The sequence below is a fragment of the Schistocerca piceifrons genome, chromosome 2, assembly GCF_021461385.2.
Source record: "Schistocerca piceifrons isolate TAMUIC-IGC-003096 chromosome 2, iqSchPice1.1, whole genome shotgun sequence".
NCBI classification, from domain to species: domain Eukaryota; kingdom Metazoa; phylum Arthropoda; class Insecta; order Orthoptera; family Acrididae; genus Schistocerca; species Schistocerca piceifrons.
Window position 1 is genome coordinate 145,072,946 of NC_060139.1, and position 25,882 is coordinate 145,098,827.

Below are 25,882 nucleotides of genomic sequence, written 5' to 3' on the forward strand. Positions count from 1 at the left end.
GCATGCCGCGACAGCGTGGACGTGAACCGTATGTGCAGTTGACGGACTTTGAGCGAGGGCGTATAGTGTGCATGCGGGAGGCCGGGTGGACGTACCGCCGAATTGCTCAACACGTGGGGCGTGAGGTCTCCACAGTACATCGATGTTGTCGCCAGTGGTCGGCGGAAGGTGCACGTGCCCGTCGACCTGGGACCGGACCGCAGCGACGCACGGATGCAGGCCAAGACCGTAGGATCCTACGCAGTGCTGTAGGGGACCGCACCGCCACTTCCCAGCAAATTAGGGACACTGTTGCTCCTGGGGTATCGGCGAGGACCATTCGCAACCGTCTCCATGAAGCTGGGCTACGGTCCCGCACACCGTTAGGCCGTCTTCCGCTCACGCCCCAACATCGTGCAGCCCGCCTCCATTGGTGTCGCGACAGGCGTGAATGGAGGGACGAATGGAGACGTGTCGTCTTCAGTGATGAGAGTCGCTTCTGCCTTGGTGCCAATGATGGTCGTATGCGTGTTTGGTGCCGTGCAGGTGAGCGCCACAATCAGGACTGCATACGACTGAGGCACACAGGGCCAGCACCCGGCATCATGGTGTGGGGAGCGATCTCCTACACTGGCCGTACACCACTGGTGATCGTCGAGGGGACACTGAATAGTGCACGGTACATCCAAACCGTCATCGAACCCATCGTTCTACCATTCCTAGACCGGCAAGGGAACTTGCTGTTCCAACAGGACAATGCACGTCCGCATGTATCCCGTGCCACCCAACGTGCTCTAGAAGGTGTAAGTCAACTACCCTGGCCAGCAAGATCTCCGGATCTGTCCCCCATTGAGCATGTTTGGGACTGGATGAAGCGTCGTCTCACGCGGTCTGCACGTCCAGCACGAACGCTGGTCCAACTGAGGCGCCAGGTGGAAATGGCATGGCAAGCCGTTCCACAGGACTACATCCAGCATCTCTACGATCGTCTCCATGGGAGAATAGCAGCCTGCATTGCTGCGAAAGGTGGATATACACTGTACTAGTGCCGACATTGTGCATGCTCTGTTGCCTGTGTCTATGTGCCTGTGGTTCTGTCAGTGTGATCATGTGATGTATCTGACCCCAGGAATGTGTCAATAAAGTTTCCCCTTCCTGGGACAATGAATTCACGGTGTTCTTATTTCAATTTCCAGGAGTGTATATTGACGAAAAGCACTCTGATCATTACAACATCTCCATTAGAACAACATCTGCTGTCTAGCCCAGCAAACAACTGCATAAAACATGGAACAAGCACTCACTACTAAAACATCTCCACAAACACTCCCTACTACGACCTCTCGACAAAAACTTTTCACTACGACATCTCAGCAAGCACTGCCTACTACGAGTCCTCGACAAGCACTGACTACTACGAGTTCTGAACAAGCACTGCCAGTGGAGGCGGCGGAATAAAACTCTTTGGCGCAATCTCTGGCGCTGTGGCTCTGTGTAGCCACCTTTCATATGCCCTTCCTCCACGGGCCAGAATTTGATGGTATTTTTGCCAGCATTGGTGGTGAAAATACCACCAAATTCGTCCACAAAAATACAGACAAAAAGAAAGGTAATATTAATACGTAAATATCACGTAATTAGATAAAATGTTGGCTTTGCACTGACCTTTCAATAACCTAATATATAAAATACAGTAAGCAATACAAATTCTTTCATACATGTGACTTTACATAATAGTTTACACAATACACAAAAAATCAGTTTATACAAATGTTCACATAAAATGCTTTCAATGATTAAAAAAAAAAAAGTAGTTGATAGTTCCAGCAGTAACACCCAGCATTGGTCAACAGGTGCAAACAGCAAGAAGTAACATCATTTCAGTAGAAACAGTTTCAACAGTGACACCCAGCAATGTTGAGTAGGTGCAAGCACTGACAAGTGACATCATCTCAGTAGAAGCAGTCCATCAGTGGCACCCAGCAATGTTGAGCAGGTGCAGACAGCAACAAGTGACATCATTTCAGTAGAAACAGTTCCATTAGTGGCACCCCGTAATGTTGACAGGTGCAGACACCAACAAGTGACATAATTTCAGTAGAAGCAGTCCATCAGTGGCACCCAGCAATGTTGAGCAGGTGCAGACACCAACAAGTGACATCATTCAGCAGAAACACCAACAAGTGACATTTTCAGTATAAGCAGTTCCATTAGTGGCACCCAGTAGTGTTGAACAGGTGCAGACACCAACAAGTGACATCATTTCAGTAGAAGTAGTTCCATTAGTGGCACCCAGCATTGTTGAACAAGTGCAGACACCAACAAGTGACATTATGTCAGCAGAAGCAGTCCATCAGTGGCACCCAGCAATGTTGAGCAGGTGCAGACAGCAACAAGTGACATCATTTCAGTACAAGCAGTCCATCAGTGGCACCCAGTAATGTTGAGCAGGTGCAGACAGCAGTCCATAATATTCACTATCACTAAACACACAGATCATCAGCAGAAATTAAACATTTCTAAGTGGCACCCATTATGTTGAAAAAGTGCAGGTAACAGTCCATAATATTCACCATCACTAATCAGACAGTTCAGGCATGAACAATAGTTTGAATGCACACACAATTGCTTTTACAAAATTATTATCAAAGCTCTTACACTAACATACAAATTATAAGAAACACACAAATGATATCAGATAATAGTCATATTAACTATTACAAATGCACAAATATCAGTAAACCTGTAATATTTATGGGTGTCAGTGCAAGCCACAACAAACAAGTAAAATAATATTTAGGAGATAGGTGGGTAGGATTAGGAAAGGAAAACACACAAAACACACTCACTCATCTTTCATCCACATTAAGTGCTACTGTGTAATTGAATAGTGTTAACTGTGTAAATGCAATTCTGTCAAATTTTGATGTTCATCATGTGTATCAAGTAGTAGTGGCAGCAATGTATAACAGACAATAATAGTTAGTCAACGTCATAGTCATCATGTCAAGACCAATGTTTGCCAAGCCAGATCAAATGTACGGTTGCTGAACAACTGTCAGTGAGCCAAGATATGCAAATGCTTCCTCTCTCAAAAAAAGTATGTACTGCTTAGTGATTTAACAAAGTGTGTGTGTGTAGACAATCTTCTTTCCACTTTAGTGTTCTAGTCTGCCATCTTCATCCTCCTTGTTCCAAATAAACCAACAAAAAAAATATGCTGCTCACTTACTTTACCTCTTATCCACCAAAACTCCAATAGTCATCAGCATCACATAATGTCAATACTTCAATAATACCTCTTACGTCGATACATATAAATCTTATCATCAATTCCATTTACCTTACCTCTTGTCCACCAAAATTCCAATAATCATCAACTTCACATAATCTCAATACCTCAATAATACCTCTTCAATACATCGATACATATAAACCTTATCGCTAATATCATTTCACTTCCATAACAACTATTTCCTCTAGTCAGTCTCCTCGAACAAGTACAGATAAAATTCTAGTGCAAACTTCAGTGCATCATCCCATACAATCCGAAGACACAATGTCCACACACAACTTCTGTGTAATCCATCTGACCCAAATCTTCATTATGAATTATAAAATACATTTTGGTTACCTTGTGCATCATTAAATAAGAGAAATGCATACATGACCTGTAACAGACTTTAGTTCGAATAACTCTCAGTAACTAAGTACGATTACGGAGTGTGAATGATCGTAATATTTCACATTGTGTACACCACTTCAAGAATCATGGCAGAAGCAAACATGTGGAGTATTTTTTGTGTCAAGTGTCACTTCCTATTTCAATTGCTCACGAAGAATGAAGTGTAATAACTGTCAATGGTCTAACCCTAGTGTTGGTATGTCATGTCGTTAGCTTCCTTCCTATTAGCATAAATTTATACAGCTTCCATAAAACCTCCAGCTCATGTGACTTCTATGAAGTTTCTTTTACTAATGTCGTTCGTCGAATTTTAGCAGTTCATTTTCTTATCTTAAAAATATAAGGCACTGAGCGTAAGCAAAACATGCAATAGCGAGTAAATATACCAGTAGAGAACAGAATGTCAACAAGTGGATGCAGCACAATTCTTACAACGAGGCTCTGACAAGCAAACAATCTATAATTAATACCATAGTGTGACCTAAACTCTATGTTCGTACACTGTACATCAGCATTGCTATATTCTCAATTGAAGAGTAGTTATGATAACAAAACAGAAATGTGTAAATATGCAATCCATACGCAAAGCAGCTAATATATATCTTACGTAATAAACAGGTCATCAGCATCATATCAGCATAAGCAAATAAATGTTCGTATGTAATCTTAATAAGTACACATGAAGGCGCAAGCAGATAAATCACAAAGTATAACCTACATACATATCAGCACAACTAATCAGGTGACAATTATAATTTAAATAAATAAGCACAGCAGGTACATAAAAAAATATGACATCACTGAAAAAGCATAGCAGCCAAGCGATGCATAATATATACAAATAACAACCCTGTTCATTAATCAATCATTGTCAAAATCAGCAAATGTACACAAGCATGTCGCTTCACAAGTAAATTCATAAAACATAAAATTTAGCACAAACTATGAGTCACGTAATCGCGAGCAGCAAATTACGTCTAAAGTACGTACCTAAGTGAAAATATGTTACCTGAAAAATGAACTCAATTAATAGTTACCTTTTTAGTTTATTACTTTCTTCTTCGAAATGACATTCTTCCTGAAAATTTCTTGGCGGACACACACAGAATTACCTGAAGTTCTTAAATATTTTATACAACCATATCCTGAAAAATACTGAACGTTAATAACATAATTCATCAAGTCACTATAGCTTTATACTGAATTTAGTCAGAGAAATTAGACTGTGTATTTGTTTACGGCTGTCAGTGCATTTGCACCGAGCGCTCGATCAGCTGTAGGCGCGTGACGTAGGAAGTAAATGTTTGCGGTCAACGACTGCCTTGTGCGGCGCGCAGACTTGACTGTTGCTTTGAGTATGTGCCGCCGCCAAAACACAGCGCGGTATCCTTATATTCTCTGCATGTTTACATGTAGCCGTTAGTTTCTCTAAAGTATGTCATTCCACAAAAATTTTAACGTTAGATATATGATGTATTCCCTTAGAGCGTCGAGATTTAAGAGTTTCTACTTCAACAGTGTTATCATGAATAATTCTGCGAATTCTGTATGGACTGTTATAAAGCAGAAAAAATTTGCGACACAAGCCTTTTCCTTTGTGAGACAAACGATGAGACTTAATTAACACCTTTTGATCAACTGACAAGATTTTTAAACGACCGGGACGTTTAGCTGATTTCTCTCTTCTAACAGCCGCAGATGCAATATTTCGTAGAGCCAGGTTGACAACTTCAGAATGCCGCAGTTTCCGTGAAGGCGGAAAAGGAACGATTTCAGAAATGCGATTTGTCGGTGCTTTGTTTTTTAATATCAGTACAGGCGGTAACGAAGTTGAGTCATTAGGAAGTTCATTCAGGATGGTTTGAAAAATATGAAGGTACTGATCCCACGTTCTGTGATTCTGATGACAATAAAGACGACACAATTTATTGATTTCCTTCATCCATCTCTCTGAAGCGTTAGATTGAGGGTGAAAAACTGAAATGAAAACTGGTTTAATCTTACGACGCCGTAGAGTACGAAGCCAAATTTTAGAGCGAAACTGTGATCCATTATCTGATATAACCTTATCAACATGACCAACTTCTTTAAGAAAATGTTTAATGAAGGCATTAGATACTGAACGAGCTGTTGCTTTGCAAAAAGGTGTAAAACACACATATTTTGATGTCAGTTCCACTGCTACCAAAATGTACGCAAAACCATTAGTAGAACGAACCACTGGACCGAACAAATCGACTGCAGCCATGTCCTTTAATTTCACTGGAATGACTGGAAACAACGGTGCTCTGTGAGAAATAGTTGGCGGCTTAGCCTTTTGACATAATTTGCATTTGGCAAGAACAAATCGAATACATTTTTCCATATAACTGAAGTAGCAATTTTCTCGTAATTTATGAAAGCATTTTCTGGGACCAAAGTGTGCATAACTGAAATGTGTGTACCAAATCAGTTTATTAACCCACTCATCAGGAATACAAACTAACCAAACAGAGTTGTCGACCGATTTTCGTTTAAAAGAATGTCATTGCAAACTAAATAATGCTGTCTAATCGCTACGCTTTTCTTTCTCCTCCACTTCTCCTTAATGACCATCCAGATTGGATCCTTATTTTGCTCCTTAGCGATGTCCTGGAGCGAAGACGAAATAAAGTTCTCAAACGCAACACCTTGAATATACATCAAACAATAATTGTTTTCTATGCAGTCCTCTTCAGCACTTTGTTTCAAACCCACAGGTGCACGTGATAAAGCATCAGCAACAATATTTGAAGAACCCTGTATGTAAACAATACTAAAGTCAAATTCCTGTAGATACAACGCCCATCGTGACATTCTGCCATGAGTTAATTTTGTTGACATAAGAAATTCCAGAGCTCGATGATTGGTGTAAACCTTAGTATGTCTGCCATACAAAAATGTCCGAAATTTTGTGAAAGCCCATACAACAGCCAAAGCTTCAAGTTCCGTAATCGAATAATTCTTTTCTGATTTAGAGAGAACACGACTTCCAAATGCAATAGTCTTCTGTACTACAACGCCGTTTTCTTCCATCTCTTGAAATAAATGTGCCCCTAGGCCTTTGTATGATGAGTCCGTCGCCAAACAAAAATCTTTAGATAAATCCGGATGTGAAAGAAGTGGAGCAGCAACTAAAGCATCACGAAGTTGTTCAAATTCTGACTGAGTTTCCTCATCCCAACACCAATTAGAATTCTTTCCAGATAGTTCACATAAACTAGGTGTGGCCAAATCGTCCAATCTAACGAAGCGTCTAAGAAAATTACAGACACCAATGAAACTGCGAACATCACGTTTTGTAGTAGGAATAGCATAATTACGAATCGCGTCTAGTTTCTCTGGATCAGGAAGAATACCTTCTGTAGAAATAATGTGACCGAGAAATTTCACCTGAGAACGACCAAATTCAGATTTTTCCAAGTTCACAGTAATGCCAACTCTTGCAAAGATACGTAATAATGAATCCAAAATTTTGTTATGCTCACTCCAAGAACGTTTAGCAATAAGAATATCGTCAACATATGAAGTAATATTGTCACGAAGATAAACAGGTAAAATTTCATTTAAGCTACGAATGAATGCTGCTGAAGGTACAGTAAGTCCAAACGGTAATTTCCGAAATCAATTTTGGGTTAAATAGTCATATTCGGTTATTCGTTAACGACTCTCTAGATAGATTGATAGTCGAAGAGTTGTTTTGACAGATGCAAAGAATAGTAAAAGAGTAGGCAGCGGTGCAGAAAACTAAAAGGGAAATAGCACCACTTGCGAAAGATCTTAAATTTCCGAACAGTCAAAAAGTGTTTATAATCAAAGTTTTCACCGCGTGGCGACAAAGACCTACCGCGACTGTTCCTGTCCCAATGTCGATTATAACCAAGTTCGCGCGCCTGGCGCTCTCTTGTTGCATCCCGTAAATGAAAAAAATTATTTTCTTCAAAACCCTCTGTTATCTGTGATTCTAAATTTCTTCTGCTGTCTTTTCCTACGATTTCGCCTTCAATTTGTTTGACTTGCTTTCGTAATGCCTCAACTTCCCTTTTGATGCGTTCATTAAATTTTCCCTGATTTTCAACATGCTTATTTATGTTCTGGTACTCTTCGGTTTCTGCAAATGGCAATGGTGCTGTATCATCTGAATCTCTGTCCCCATGTAAACTAAGATTTGTCAATTTATCTGAAATCTCCTCAACTCGTTCCGATAAGTCACGTATTTTTTCTTTGTGTTTATTTACGTCTTCCGTAAGTGTCGCGACTCGGGTTTCAGTATTGACACATTTGGTAGTTTTTGTTTGTTGTGGTCTTCAGTCCTGAGACTGGTTTGATGCAGCTCTCCATGCTACTCTATCCTGTGATGCAGTAGAGCTGCATGCCCTCGGGAAAAATTACGGCTGTAGCTTCCCCTTGCTTTCAGCCGTTCGCAGTACCAGCACATCAAGGCCGTTTTGGTTAATGTTACAAGGACAGATCAGTCAATCATCCAGACTGTTGCCCCTGCAACTACCGAAAAGGCTGCTGCCCCTCTTCAGGAACCACATGTTTGTCTGACCTCTCAACAGATACCCCTCCGTTGTGGTTGCACCTACGGTACGGCCATCTGTATTGCTGAGGCACGCAAGCCTTCCCACCAACGGCAAGGTCCATGGTTCATAACTGTTCATATTGTTGTGTTAGATTATTTGTTCTGTCATTTGGTACGGATTCCTCGATTCTCTCAAATATGTCTTCCTTATCGTGTGCACGTTGTAAATTTAACTCTGAAAATTTCTGTACTATCACGCGATGTTTTTCTTCCTGTTCTCTGTCCTGTTCCTCTTGTCTGATTTCTGTTGAAATTAAACTACTATTGTGAGCATTCAAAATCGGTTGTACTTCTTCTCTAATTTCTTTCTTTGATTCATCATTCGTATTTTTGAAACATGTCCCTATTCGTGAGTCTAATCGTGTTGTCAAAGTTTCCATCTTCGTATTTTCGCATCGTAAGCTCTTTTCTGCTTATTTTGTTTTATTATTATTATTATTATTTGCGTAACAACGCATATACGAAAAGAGCCGCGAAATACCTTTTAGTAATGCTGTGCCATGAAGTTCTGTATAATCATTAATTCTTAACAAAACAGAATATATTGTATTCTTATTGTTCTGTATCTGGCTTTCTATTAAAGGAACATTTTTCGTTACTGTAACTCACTATAAAACTCAACATATGTTCCCTACTTTATAGTTATTGAAAATGTTAATGAAAATTACTTTGTTATGAATACTGATGTTACAGTTCGCAATGATTGTTCAACAACAAAATTTTGCAGTGGATTTTTGTTATCAGTAAAACACCAATAAGTACCACGACTAGCACAGGAACATGGTACTATTATCGGAGAAAAATACGTTTTTTTACTATAAGGTTAGCCAGACCAGAACTAAGCACAGCAAGATTCCTATTATATTACGAAGGTAAATTATCTTTTTTGTACTGTTAGTAATATATTATCAGCAGCCCGCGTCAACCTGCAAAACACATCATAAAATCTGCTGCTCTGCTCTGCAAGTCCGGAAGCTGAAAGAAATAATTTTATTTCACTATTACCTTCCCGCTTCTTTGCGGTATGATAGATTTCATTTAATTCAGTTTGAATGCGCCGCGGCAGCGGCTCGTTCGTTCGAAGCGCAACTCTGCACCACAGATAATATTTAAATAACTGAAAATGTCTTAAAGGGATGGGATAATATGCCAAGCAAGCTACTACAAATAATAATGCAAGGTTTCATTAAATAACTCTATTCAAAACATTTAAATATGTTAATTATTACACACCTTTAGAATGAGTACGTAATGGCGTACATCTCTCAGTCTCGACAAAAGAATGCTACGTTAGCATACAATACAACGTCACAGGCTATCCTACTCACGTAACTCCAAGAAGAAGACAGAGAAATTAATGTTCGTTCTGTATTATTTATACTAGTAGCATATTCTCATCTTTGTTTGATATTTATCGTCTGTGGCGGTTTCAGTACTCGTCGACACAGATATTATCTAAAATAAATAATAAAAAAAGTACATAATTCCATACAATAACAAAACATGATACACAATGTTTTCTCTTTATCACATAATTTGTCTTTTGCTAAGAGACGTTACAATGCCCACTGGCAGCAATTGACTAACGTTAAGAATGTTCGGCAATATGCTGCCACTAACGTCCGTTTTGTCATTGTCTGTCACCTTATTTGGAATATTCACTGTTCACTTCTTTGCTCTTTTGCACTATAGTTTTAATTACACTCTTTATAGTTTTCTGACACTTTGCGAGGTGACCGTAAACCTAGTCCCAGGGTCATTACAGTTTTCTGGCTCCCCCATTCGCGCTACGTGCGGTCAGAAAACCTGGGAAAACTGCGCCGGAGCCATGGTCATCTCGCCTGGTTTGTCTTAACACACAGTTTGATTGTTCATCAAAAAAGGTTGGACTTTATCCAATGTTCACAGATAACAAAGGTTATTTATGAGAAATGTTAAACCTTTAGTCTCCTTGTTAAAAACGTACCTTCTACACTCTTTCACATTTGTGTTCTGTGTCACACTGAAAGTCAATCATTAAACAGTTTTACAGTAATGTAATGGATTGTCTCTACACTTACTCACGACAAATGTTCTACCATGGTATGGCATTCGTGTCAGTTTGCTTCACTAATGTGACGAAAACATATAACATATATCACTGAACCAATGAATATTTTCAGTCTATACACAGTAACTAAAGAAAAAAAATGTTTGTCACGTAATTTCGTGTCCAATAAATCATTTTCATATTAGTAGATTAACAACGTAGTTGGTAATGTTTGGTTGAATGTCAATAATGTACGGAGCGGGCGGCGCGAAGCAATTCTTGCGTAGCGTCGTCTGGAACGCGGCGTGCCAACGACCGCTGGGGTCGACGACCTGCTCGCAGTAACAGCGACGGCGCGCTGGGGTGGCGCCCGAGTAGTCGCGGACCGCGCCGAACCATTCACCAATGTTGGCGTGTTGCAGTGGTTTCCCGCGACCAGTGTCGTTCTCAGATCACTATTGGCAGTAACATTACATCACATAATTGTTTCGTACTACAAAGTCAATTTTTGGCCAGTAGAGACTCTCTCTCAGGGTTCCTTAATTCTAACACAATTACATCTGTTACATTACTATATGAGATTTCATCATTAATTGCACTTACTTACTACAAATGAAAAATGATTCAGAAATTAATCCTTATTTTATCAACAAAAAGATTGTTCATTGCTTGATGAGCATATAGTATTTTAATGACACTAATAGTCTGTAAACAAAGTCTTCCATTTGCATGCTATTGCTCAGTTTACTGATTCTACTTTCTCAAGGTTTAATTACACACAAATTCTTTCTTACAACTAACATACTTATCCTCTAAAACACAATTGAAATCTTTTCATAACTACTACTATTTACATCTGACACGTCACTGAATAAATAATTTTACATCTTTACGTGGATATAGTCCTTTTATTTTCCCCGTCTGGGGATGTGCTAACAAATAGCTACATTCGTGTGGCACCTTTATTACTTCAAAAGGCCCTGAATATACCAATTGCCACTTACTATTTTGCTTTAGGGTGGCTGAGGGTTTGGGGTGGTTACGAATAAGCACCATGTTCCCTACATTGTATTTCTGTTTGTTAGTTACACCTCGGTCGTACTTCCTTGATTCTGGTGTAAGTGGGATTTGCCAGTACGAACTTTTAAGATCGACCGAGGTCAAGTACTGCACTCCGTGGAATTTTTGTATCTGCTCATCTAAATTTTCTGGACGAGTTCTGACAGGTATAATAATTTTATTGATGTCCCGCGCATCTAACACTAGCCGGATTTTTCCGTTGGCTTTCGCCACTGCTACAAGAGGACTACTGTATGGAGAGAAAGAGGGCTCAATGATATCCCACTCTAACATCTTCCGAATCTCTTTAGCCACTACTTCCCTCCTCGACCAAGAGATGGAGTAAGATGCGCGACAGTATGTTTTGTGGGGCATCACCTCTATGTGATAGTGGTACCCTTTGACTATTCCTGGTCGGTCGGTAAATACCATTGTATATTCCGATAGCAGCTGCGTCAACTGTTGCTTTTGTATGTTGCTTAAACTTTCAGATTCCTGTACTTTGGTCTGAAATGCATGAACATTTGTTTCAAAATTTCTATCTTCTATACTCGGATAATAGAGATCTGTCACAGGTGAATAATCATTGATGTGTAGTACCCAGGGGTTCCTACATTTGATATTAATTCGGTTGCAACATGGCACAAGTACCTCCTTCGATTTCATCATAGACAACTCAATCCTCCTACCTTTATTAACTATGCTTAGTTTTCCCGAGGAGAGGTCGATCACTGCGTCCCTCTCACGGAGAAAATCTACTCCCAGAATGCAGGCCACCTTTAACCCTTCAACAATGAGGAACGAGCTCACTATGGCTTCGCCCTCCTTACAAATCTCCACCTGCACCTGGTACTTAACTAATTGGCTCTGTGCACTTATAGTTCCAGACACCTTACAATTATTAACCGGGAAAGTCGGTATGCTACGTCCCTTCCCCAGCGCTTTAAACAATTCTGTACTCATTACACTCACTGAGGCACCTGTGTCGATGATTATATTCACGGCAACATCATTGATTTTCGCTTCTATTATGGCTTGCACATTTTCGTTGCTATCTTTCTTACATTCATGCGGTTCGGTCAGTAGATCTCTATCCATACTGATACCGTCGTTGTATCGCAGCATGTGTATTCCAGGGATATTATTGTCATTCGTGTTGCTCTCACTCCACCCCTCGGCCAGCGATGGAGAGCATATCGAGGCCGATTCTAGTTTGTTGGATTGCTTGCTTGCGAGGTACTTGGACGGCTATTGTCCGCGACCTCTACTATGTGTACGTTTTGATTTGTAGGCCGCCACGACTGCGCAATAGGCGCGTTTTGCAGTGGTGGTCTGTTGCTGTCGTACCGGTCATTACCCTGCCGCTCTGGGCTTGGTCGCTGATTCTGATTCCAATTGCGATTACTGTCGCTGTAATTGCTATGCCACTGACCTCGCGCATTTTTCCAGTGGTTGGTCCCTGGCAGTCCGGAATCGTACCGGTCGTCAAATCGACGCTTTTTGTTATGGGACAGTTGACCATACCCGTTCTGACTTCTCCTATTATTACAATTTTGCGAATGCTCTTGCCGCTTATTACCACCCCCACCATTTCCATGGTTGTGGTTTTGTGCACTATTATTTCTGTCATGTTTACACCCTGATCCATTATTCCGTGAGTGATCACACGCTGCTTTTGCGTCTTCCTGGATTAAGTCTATTGAATCTAGAACAGACAGAAAATGTTCCATGTCGCTTTCTGGTACGTGTATGAATTTCTCTTTGATATGAATGGGTAAATGTGATTTTAGGAGTCTTATTATGTCTCCTGGTGAGATAGGCTGGTCCCAGTAGCGCGTTTTGTTTATATATTTCTCGAAATACCGTCTCAGATTCCCAAGACGGGGTGAGTACGGTTCGGGATTGTATACTTCTTTTCTTAGCCGCTCTTGTATACAAGGCGACCAGTATTTCGACAAAAACGCTCTTTCAAACTGTTCATACGTCATGCAGCTGTCTGCTACTTCCGTAGCCCACAACGCTGCATCGCCCTGAATGTATGACATTACGTATTGAATTGTCTGTGCTTCGTTCCACACACTAGGCAAGATATTTTTAAAGCTTTTTATGAATACTACTGTGTGTACTGACTTTCGTTCAGTAGTAAACGTTTGAAACTGCCTATTTTTGATCAAACTTTCTTCAACTAATATTTTTGGACTATACTGGTTTGTTCCTGGGACATAGGCTGTGTGCTCCGAACCGAATCTACAGCTCTTCGCATTATCGCCTAAAGATTCACCATTGTTGCGTCGCATATAAGTTTGTGCGTTGCCAAAAACATTGGCTGTCGGCGACATAGTTTCATGTTCAAGAGGTTTGCTGCTCTGTGCTAAACCCTTTTCCAAGTCGGATATCCGTTTGTTAATATTCACTTGCCACTGCGGAATATCCTCACTGAGTATTTGTTTAATGGTTTGCACGTCGTTCTGTACTAAACCCTTTTCCAAGTCGGACATCCGTTTGTTAATATTCACTTGCCACTGTGGAATATCCTCACTGAGTATTTGTTTGATGGTTTGCACGTCGTTCTGTACCTAACTTTTTACTGCGGTACTGAACGATTCGGAATTTCTATCTGCCATGGCTGCTTGTACCTTAGAATTAATATTTTTGTCGATCTCACTCTCCTTCGCTTCTAGCCATGAGTTGAATTCGATTTCAATTTTAGTCGCTTGTTCGTTCCACTTCTACTCTACAAGCCGGGTGGAATCTATTTCTAGCTTTTCTAATCGGTTGGCTAAAACACCTATCTCGTCTGCCCTCTTAGTGTTTGCTACTTGCAGGTTGTTGACCTGTACAGTCAACTCCTGCACGGCCTTAGGTATCGACTCATAATTCTGTTTCATACAGGCAATCTCTTTTTTCATATTTTCTAACGATTACACAAGTTGCTGGTGCCGCTCAGCTTGCTGGCGATCCCGCTCAGCCTGCTGGGCAAGAAACTTTTCCTCTAACCGGCGATCTCGCTCAGCTTGCTGGGCAAGGAAATTTTCTGTTAACTGGCGATCTCGCTCAGCTTGCTGTGCGAGAAAAATCTCAATTTTTTCGTCCTTTTCAGCTTGTTGTTGCGCAAATTTTGCCTGGTAATCCAGCACGCGCTCTAATATCGCCTGAAGTGAATATCCACCAGGCAGATTACCACTCTCTGGTTCCTGCTTTTCTGTAGGTGGTGTAATTTCTTTATCTACCTCTCCTTGAGCACTGGTGGGCGGTGGCTTCACATCCTGTGTTCCTGCCCCCACATTTTCGCATGGTATATCCTCAAAGAGAGTACTTGTACTGCTTAATGCACCCGTTTCTACATTTCCTGCACTAACTAATGGCTGTTCCTCAGTATCCATATTGCTCGGACGTTGACTACGCAATTTAACTATATTCATAAATTACCTACTCGAACGCAAGCTCTGACAGTTTTTCCACTTGCACACAAAATATGTTAATTTATCTACAATACACTGCACACTAAAAATTACTATCTACAATCAACTTTGCCCTGTTATAAACACTAACGTCAAACTACGCACACCACTAGCGATATGAGATCACTTCACTGGAGTTAAGCTTCTACAAACAGGACAACTACACTGTAGTCTTACCTTTAATTTATCTGATTTCGGGGTTCGGCTGCCACCGGATTATGTAGTCGTTACTGTTTCTCAGTACTCCCAGGACCGTTTCCTCTGACTCGCTTGCAGTAGTGCGCTTTTTCATGAAAGAATGTTTGTACATTCATTAATACATGGCATTAATCATGATACACATACATACATTTATCACTAAATATATATATATATATATATATATATATATATATATGTATATATATATAACAATGGACACTGAAAGAAAATACATAAAACAATTATTTTCGTGGCCACTGCAAATTCGGGCCCCGCGTTTTTGGGCGACAGTTTCGCTTCGTAAGCTCTTTTCTGTTTATTTTGTTTATTTATTATTATTATTATTTGCGTAACAACGTATATACGAAAAGAGCCGCGAAATACCTTTTAGTAATGCTGTGCCATGAAGTTCTGTATAATTATTAATTCTCAACAAAACAGAATATATTGTATTCTTATTGTTCTGTATCTGGCTTTCTATTAAAGGAACATTTTTCGTTACTGTAACTCACTATAAAACTCAACATATGTTCCCTACTTTATAGTTATTGAAAATGTTAATGAAAATTACTTTGTTATGAATACTGATGTTACAGTTCGCAATAATTGTTCAACAACAAAATTTTGCAGTGGATTTTTGTTATCAGTAAAACACCAATAAGTACCACGACTAGCACAAGAACATGAGACTATTATCGGAGAAAAATACGTTTTTTTACTATAAGGTTAGCCAGACCAGAATTAAGCACAGCAAGATTCCTATTATATTACGAAGGTAAATTACCTTTTTTGTACTGTTAGTAATATATTATCAGCAGCCCGCGTCAACCTGCAAAACACATCATAAAATCTGCTGCTCTGCTCTGCAAGTCCGGAAGCTGAAAGAAATAATTTTATTTCACTATTACCTTCCCGCTTCTTTGCGGTATGATAAATTTCTTTTAATTCAGTTTGAATACGCCGCGGCAGCGGCTCGTTCGTTCGTAGCGCAACTCTGCACCACGGATAATATTTAAATAACTGAAAATGTCTTGAAGGGATGGGATAATATGCCAAGCAAGCTACTACAAATAATAATGCAAGGTTTCATTAAATAACTCTATTCAAAACATTTAAATATGTTAATTATTACACACCTTTAGAATGAGTACGTAATGGCGTACATCTCTCAGTCTCGACAAAAGAATGCTACGTTAGCATACAATACAACGTCACAGGCTATCCTACTCACGTAACTCCAAGAAGAAGACAGAGAAATTAATGTTCGTTCTGTATTATTTATACTAGTAGCATATTCTCATCTTTGTTTGATATTTATCGTCTGTGGCGGTTTCAGTACTCGCCGACACAGATATTATCTAAAATAAATAATAAAAAAAGTACATAATTCCATACAATAACAAAACATGATACACAATGTTTTCTCTTTATCACATAATATGTCTTTTGCTAAGAGACGTTACAGTTTTAATTCTTCCTATCTCTGTTTTAAATTTAGATTCCAACTATGATCCCAGTGTTTTTAATTCAGATCCCAAATTTAATATAGCACTCATCAACTGCTCCATATTAAATGGTTCAAAATTCTTTTCGCCCCTAACATTTCCCGCAAAACTAACTTCCTTCTGCATAGCCACAAAGCTATCTGTGTTCGATACTATTCCAGAATCTTCTATCGTTAATCTCGTATTCTGTGAATTTTCTGATTGAGAAAAATTTTGAAATCGTTCCGGACTATTTTCCCGACTTATTAAATTGTTTTCCACTTCATCATTCAACATACTGTTCTCCTGTGTTGGCGAGTTCGCCATGTCAACAATTTCGTCATTCTCACTATCCATCATTTTTGCCTTTTTCATCGGTCGCGTAATCATTTACAAAATGTACAAAACTCGTCACTGTACGAAAATTACACACAATGACTCTTTATCTCGAACAATACCATTCACACGAAATGTTTCTCTCAAACACGATTAACGAACAATTGAAATAATTGCACTAAATTGTCAAACCCGTAGACAAGACAACAAAAATTAAATTTTGAAAAATACCATTAGAAGAATGCCAATTACCAAATCTACACATGCAATATAGACTACAATTACTAAACTACAAATTACTACAACAATACTACTGTCTACTATTTTTACAATCAGAAGAATTCCAAGGGACGATCCTAAGCAGCGGTCGCCACGTGCATGTGGGCTTAATTATAATTTTAATGCAAATAATTTTTAATTTTTTAGTCGCTGTATGTCCGATTACGCAGTCTCGTAAACGGTTGGCCCTGACTGGTATTTGTACGCAATCTGAATGCATAGAACAACAACAAAGAATAAAATGAAAATCCCGTCAATACAATTAATTAATTAAGTCCCCAGCAACTATAAAACCTACGAAACCAAAGCACAAGTATAACTGTTCTGTGTGTTGAAGTATGACTCAACGTACACATCTGGCACGGTTCTTCTTTAATAAGACAAGAAATTTCAAATACCATTTATACTGAAGTGATAAAAAAAATTAGAAATTCTATAATTGCGCAAGAAAACCAGAATTACACTCTAGTACAAGAACACAAGCCAGATGCTTTGTTGACTGAACCTGTAATGACGCATTATTCAGGGTACTGAAATAATGAGAAAGAAAAGAAAAGGAGTTTTGTTACCTTCATATATATTGACGAAAAGCACTCTGATCATTACAACATCTCCATTAGAACAACATCTGCTGTCTAGCCCAGCAAACAACTGCATAAAACATGGAACAAGCACTCACTACTACAACATCTCCACAAACACTCCCTACTACGACCTCTCGACAAAAACTTTTTACTACGACATCTCAGCAAGCACTGCCTACTACGAGTCCTCGACAAGCACTGACTACTACGAGTTCTCAACAAGCACTGCCAGTGGAGGCGGCGGAATAAAACTCTTTGGCGCAATCTCTGGCGCTGTGGCTCAGTGTAGCCACCTTTCATAAGGTGCTGGGCGCAAATAACGACGACCACTGCGATCTGGAAACGTTGATTCACCTCAGAGTCTTCACTTACAGATACATCCAGCATGGTGCTGTACGCAGACCGTGACTCGTTTGAAAAGACAACTTGGTACCACACTGGCTCCAGTGTTGTCGTTGGGCGGACCATTATTGGCGGGTCTCTCTTCTGCGGCGTTGGGAGAAGCAGCAACTATGACCGTCCTGCTAACAGCCCGTGGTGTTTCGGGCGTCGTCAGATTGTGCTTAAGGATATCTGTCTTCGAATTCCAGCTCTTGATGGTAGATACAGAACATAATACAGTCTTCTCAAAAAAACAACCGCCAGCCGTTGTGGCGCTTCAGTCTGGAACCGCGCGACAGCTACGGTCGCAGGTTCAAATCCTGCCTCGGGGCTTGGATGTGTGTGATGTCCTTAGATTAGTTAGGTTCAAGTAGTTTTTAGTTCTAGGGGACTGATGACCTCAGAAGGTTAAGTCCCATAGCGCTCAGAGCCATTTGAATAAAAAAAAAACAACCGTCACTCAAATGTCATTTCTGAATGGGGAACGGTATGTGTAATCTTGTTTATATACAACATGTAGATGGCGTTACACTTACGTACTTCTTGCTGTTGCCCTGAAATGCTAATCACTTGCTTATTAAAACATGTAGTGCACTCGTCTTGAAATGGATAAAAATAGGTCCTGTATCATTTTGAAGGGAATCTTATACCATCCTTCCTGCAACATCGTGGCAAGTTCAGGAAACGGTGATAAAGCTGGATCGCGATCACGGACCCTTCTCCCCACAGTAGGTCACAAAACTCAATAATTAGGAGATGTGGTAATTATAGTGACCAGACGAGATGCGACAATTCATCATCGAGCTCATAAAAATCAGTCCTGGATGATGCGAGCTACGTCAATAGGGACCCTGTCGTCTTGGAACACAGCATCATCATCGGCCAACAAACACTGTACTATGGGGTAGAACTGGTCAGCCAAAACGATCACATAATCCTTGGCAGCAAAGCGGTTTGCAGAGTAACCATGAGGCCCACAGAATACAACGATGCGGCTGCCCAAATAATCACCGAGCCCCACCAGGTTTCACTTCTGGTACGTAAACTCGGGCATAAGTTGGAAAAAACGTGGAACACGAGCCATCAGACTAAATCATGTTCTTCCATTGATCCATAGTTCACATTTTATGGCTTCTGCACCACGTTTTCCTGTCATATGCGTTTGCGTCACTGAAGAGATATAGGTCTATAGTTCTGCACATCTGTTCGACGTCCCTTCTTGAAAACTGGGATGACCTGTGCCCTTTTCCAATTCTTTGGAACGCTACGCTTTTATAGAGACGTACGGTACACCGCTGCAAGAAGGGGCAAGTTCCTGCGCGTACTCTGTGTAAAATTCCAGTCGGTCCTGCTATTTCTAGCTTACGGCGCACCCTTCGTGTTGTTTTGTTGCTGACAGGGTTCGCGAATGCAACATTCAGAGCTGCAGTCCCTACATCTACATCTACATCTACATCCATACTCCGCAAGCGGAGGGTACCTTGAGTACCTCTATCGGATCTCCCTTCTATTCCAGTCTCGTATTGTTCGTGGAAAGAAGGATTGTCGGTAAGCCTCTGTGTGGGCTCTAATCTCTCTGATTTTATCCTCATGGTCTCTTCACGAGATATACGTAGGAGGGAGCAATATACTCCTTGACTCCTCGGTGAAGGTATGTTCTCGAAACTTCAACAAAAGCCCATACCGAGCTACTGAGCGTCTCTCCTGCAGAGTCTTCCACTGGAGTTTATCTATCATCTCCGTATCTCTTTCGCGATTACTAAATGATCCTGTAACGAAGCGCGCTGCTCTCCGTTGGATCTTCTCTGTCTCTTCTATCAACCCGATCTAGTACGGATCACACACTGCTGAGCAGTATTCAAGCAGTGGGTGAATAAGTGTACCGTAACCTACTTCTTTTGTTTTCAGATTGCATTTCCTTAGGATTCTTCCAAGGAATCTCAGTCTGGCATCTGATTTACCGACGATGGACTTTATATGATCATTCCATTTTAAATCACTCCTAATGCGTACTCCCAGATAATTTATGGAATTAACTGCTTCTAGTTGCTGACCTGCTTTATTGTAGCTAAATGATAAGGGATCTTTCTTTCTATGTATTCGCAGCACATTACACTTGTCTACATTGAGATTCAACTGCCATTCCCTGCACCATGCGTCAATTCGCTGCAGATCCTCCTGCATTTCAGTACAATTTTCCATTGTTACAACCTATCGATATACCACCGCATCATCCGCAAAAAGCCTCAGTGAACTTCCGGTGTCATCCATAAGGTCATTTATGTATATTGTGAATAGCGACGGCCCTACGACACTCCCCTGCGGCACACCTGAAATCACTCTTACTTCGGAAGACTTCTCTCCATTGAGAATGACATGCTGCGGTCTGTTATCTAGGAACTCTTTAATCCAATCACACAATTCGTCTGATAGTCCATATGCTCTTCCTTTGTTCATTAAACGACTGTGGGGAACTGTATCTAACGCCTTGCGGAAGTCAAGAAATACGGCATCTACCTGGGAACCCATGTCTATGGCCCTCTGAGTCTCGTGGACGAATAGCTCGAGCTGGGTTTCACACGATCGTCTTTTTCGAAACCCATGCTGATTCCTACAGAGTAGATTTCTAGTCTCCAGAATAGTCATTATACTCGAACATAATACGTGTTCCAAAATTCTACAACTGCTCGACGTTAGAGATATTGGTCGAGAGTTCTGCACATCTGTTCGACGTCCCTTCTTGAAAACTGGGATGACCTGTGCCCTTTTCCAATCCTTTTGAACGCTACGCTTTTCTAGAGACGTACGGTACACCGCTGCAAGAAGGGGGCGAGTTCCTGCGCGTACTTCGTGTAAAATCGAACTGGCATCCAATCAGGTCCAGCGGCCTTTCCTCTTTTGAGCGATGTTAATTGTTTCTCTATCCTCTGTCGTTTATTTCGATATTTACCATTTTGTCCTCATATTTTTCGTCACCAGCAATCAACTCACACTTTCGTCCTCGTTGTGACTTAGCGGATGATATCCTTCCGCCTATATGCGGCATAAATCTTCGATAAGGCGCCACTCGAAACACCAGAGCTTCTACGTAATGTGAAGGACAATCAACCAATTTAAAAAATGGCTCTTAGCACTATGCGACTTAACTTCTGAGGTCATCAGTCGCCTAGAACGTAGAACTAATTAAACCTAACTAACCTAAGGACATCACACACATCCATGCCCGAGGCAGGATTCGAACCTGCGACCGGAGCGGTCTGTCGGCTCCAGACTGTAGCGCCTAGAACCGCACGGCCACTCCGGCCGGCCTAACCAATTTCAAATCAGACATGGTAAAATAATCTATATTAAACTGAGTGAAAGTCCAAATCCGCAATACCTGTTTACTCTGTTTTCACTGTTTGATTACCGGTCTCATACCGTGGAGGTATATCTTCAGGTCGTATCTGCATATAGAACGAAACTACAAGTTAAAGTTGTATTAGTCAACATAACCTACAGAACAAAGTAGTCAGTAAAGCAATGGACTCACAAAACTAATACTTCATGTGCCACGACTTCCAAGCTGCAAGTCCGCAAAACAAATGTCACTCGTCAGTAAAACCTTCAATGAAAAGGCAGTTGGGCATCCGATTCGAAACATGCATTAACAGTAATACACCTCCAAAACACTGACAAAAGACGAGACCAGACAGCACATGACAGTCCACGTATGATAGGATATAATCGTCATAATCCACGGTGGAAACAAAGAATTAAACGACGCCCAATCCTTGGGAGCCATCAACGTACTAGGTGTGAAACAGAACTGCAGGTTAAAGCACTAGCATCTGAATTTCAGCTCAAATATGATTTCTCTCGTTATTTCCCAATTTTTGTCGTACCCCTTTATAGACGTATATTTATTACCCTTGGTGAAAAAACAAAAATCAAGTTTATGAAGACCGAAATAAATTTTGGGGGTGTCAAATCACACGGTTTCCTTTTGAACTCCATTTATTTTACGTTAGCGATAGTGAAAGTTTTCTAGGAATTTGTCCCTTAAAAAAATGAGACAGAGTGTGGTACAGAAGCGGCCCTGCCTGTAGTATTTAGTACCGTTTTATTAGAGTAGAGTATCATAATCGTAAAAATGTACTGAAATGTTTTCACATCAAACCCTTCCAGAATATTGGGAAGGCTACCAGTTTAAAACCGAGTACGATTGCTGCACTTTCAGAAATTACATCCAGGCTTGCCTAAACCCGAGTACATGACAGAAAATGAGGACCTAATTCAGCCTCTTTGAAAATTTGGTGTTCGACTTAATGATATTATCTGCTACTCATACCCATTACAAAAATGTTTCTCCGTATTTTATATGGTTCCTCCCTTTATTATTGTGAGAAAACAGTAATCCTTTCATTGCGAATCGGTAAGAGTCGCTGCTACCTTTTATCGTGTGGGAGCGTTTGAAAGGTTCGAGACTGAAAAAAATCGATGCAGTGCCACTCTTTATCTCCGTAACATCAGAATTCTGCAATGTAATTGATTTACGCTTTCATGACGGCATCGCAGGTTACATGGTTCAGTAATTAAAAGCACTGCGCCATTACAGGACACGATACAGAAAGTAGGAAAAAGGAAAGAGAGAGAACCTGTTACGCCGGATGAAAATGAAATAAAAGGAGTTTAGCAGAAGCCGCGTTCTTTTGTATGTCTCATACAGAGGCACAAAATTTTGTAAAGGCACCTTTCCACGTTGGTGCTCCAATCGACCTCATCTTATCTCTCTCATTTCTCTTTCTTCATCCTCTTTTTTTATCTTACAGCCTCCTTCTATATCTTTTTGCCTACTTTTCCGTTATTCTCTATATTTACCTTTTTACACTGCTATTACACAAAACGAGTAAGCTATTGACACTCATAATTGAACTTTCTAACTTTTTCATTTGCATTTGCCTCGGACAGCAGCTGGTTCTATTTAAACTGTCGTCACGATCGTATTTTCTTATTATTTAGAAATGTTTAAACGCGGGAAAATTATTATTGTAGGTCCAATATCTTCTCTAAACTATGAAGTTTATATTTAGCTTGAAACTGCTTAGCAGTAGGCAAGTTAATCTTTATGATCGCACCTCAAATTTTTGCTCATTTAATTGTGACACACGTTTACTCAGTATGAAAGTAATTGTTAACAACGCTAATCATACCACCGCAAGAGACCTTTGTATTTTGCTTTATGCTCATAATATCGCGACTGCTTCTTCCGTGAAAGAAAATTTCAGCTACTCATTCAGACAAGATATAGCCGCTTTAGTCAGTTTCTGACTGAACATCAAAGAAACAGAGCGCTTTGAAATACACTATCAGACAAAGAAAAGTTGAAGCAGCCAATGGGTGAGCAGGAAACGAAATAAAATCTCATGGACTGATAGGGCATGTGATGATATATTGGCGATTATAAAATCGCGTAAAATTTATAAAGAGCAGGGCAGTATGACCCCATTTATCAGCATGATCTTTTTTGGCCTGGACGCATACACTGATTCTTATGGGAAGAGTTTAACAAGGCCCTCGAAGCCTCTGCAGAATAAAACTGACCCACAATTGTTGTAACTGGTCGTTGATATGTTGGGAACTGACAATGGCATGGAATTCACGTACGAATTCGTCGTGCATGAGCAGTGTCCAGATGAAAAATGATGTCACTGGACTGACGTATGAGAGGTGCCAAATGAGGACGCAGAATGTCCAGGACGTACCATACCGCTGTACCGTCGGAGTTCCTTCGGTCGCCACATCTTGTCACAAGGAGTAACACTGCTGCAGCTTTCCAAAAAAACCTCTCCGGATCGCCGCCACACTCGTCGACGATGGTCATTCGGAGTAATGCATCAAAGTGGCCAATACGTTTTTTGTTGCATGGTAATGTACATTTATATTTACTGGTATTCTGTCTGTGTGGTAATGTGAAGTTGAAGTCGTGAGATTAGAGAAGCAATTAAGCTCGTATTTAAGTTCGCAAGTATTCTCGTAATTCTTTAAAAGTGATCAATACAAATGCTAATCACAAATGCACATTGAACTGCGTACTGGAACATTCATCGCGGGAGTACAGCCTGTTGCGATAATTTAGTAGAACTGTCCTATTAGCAATAATATGGGGTGTTCAAAAAGCCTCTCCGCAGTGCCGTATGATTGTCAGCCGCGCGTGCCGTATGCCGCAGTGAATATACCGAAATCAAAATCAGTGAAATACAAGTTATTAATTTACTGAATATTCATTTTTACTTACAAATTTGCACATTAAATGTTGAAAGTGTCCCCCCTGTTGTTGAATACACAAGTTGTAACATTTCTTCTGTAACAGAAGCAGTTAAAGTAGATACTGTAGGTTTCAATTCATCGATGAATTTTGGACGGTTTTTATAGACAGTTGCTTTCGCTGCACCCCACAAGAAAGGGTCAGGTGGTGTTTGGTCAGGCGATCGTGAAGGCCAAAGTCCCTGTGAAATCATGCGATCACCAAAAACATCAGCAAGCAGTGACATTGAAACGCGAGCTGTATGCGCGGTTGCACCATCTTGTTGAAAATAACCGTTCAGTATTTCATTTTACACAAGTTCTCCTATGAATGGGTACAGAATATCACTGCACTATCGTTGTGCGTTTATTGTTTAGTTGAAAAATGTGGGACCCACAATCCGACGTCTAGAAATTGCAATCTTAACTCCTATTTTCACAGAATGAAGTGGTTCCTCATGAATACACAATGTATTTGCAGTACTCCACATGTGAGAATTTTGCGAGTTCATGTACCCAGATAAATAAACCATGCCTCAACAGTGAAAAACGTTTAATTAAGAATATCCCTTCCATTTTATTGAATGAAATTTTTGAACCATTGCCAATAATGCAGTCTCTTGCCATGATCAGTATTTTTCATTTCTTGCACGACTGTCACTTTGTATGGGACAAGTTCTAATTTTTTTATTACAGCTGTGTGGGCCGTTCCGACACTAACATCGATTTCCTGGGCGAGTTTTCGTACTGACTTGTTCGGACTCATGGACATTTTATCTGAAATATCGAGTAGTTTATCCCAGACTAAACGCTAGGACGACCACTTCTCGGTGCATCTGTCACTGAAACCGTACTTCGAAATTTGTTAATCAAATCTTGCACAGTATCACGATGTGGAAGTGTTATCTCCAGGAAAACTGAATTAAATGTTTGACGAACTGAAACTGTGTATTTACCGTCAGCTTTGTACACTTGGTCGACTAAAAACACGCGTTCTTCAATGGTTAGCATCTTAACAGTGACTGAAACGAAACAAACGAACAAAGGAATTAAAGTAGAACATTCACGTCAACACGTAATGACACACACCAACGATATCACTGACGCTGGGTGAAGTAAACGAAACAGAGTAATGTTGTTGGGAGAATCCACTGCAATTTAAATAACCCAGGGAGGCGAACGATCATACGGCACGTGCGGCTGACAATCACACGGCACTGCTGAGAGACTTTTTGAACACCCAGTATAAGCAACCTCACTGCGAGAAAAATATGAAATATAAATAATTACCAAAAATGACCAGTCTGAAAAGTATATCACTGTTGAAATGTTAGTTGTATAGCACGTAAATTGTAAATAGCCTACCTGTTTGCGCAATGAAAAAATTCTGTGCTGCTGCTGTCTCCAAACTATTGCAGCTGCTGCTGTTATGCTTGTTACGAAATAAAAATTCAGATTATTATAAATGTGATGTGTAATGCGTGCTTTAAAATATACAGACATCCACAAAACTTCT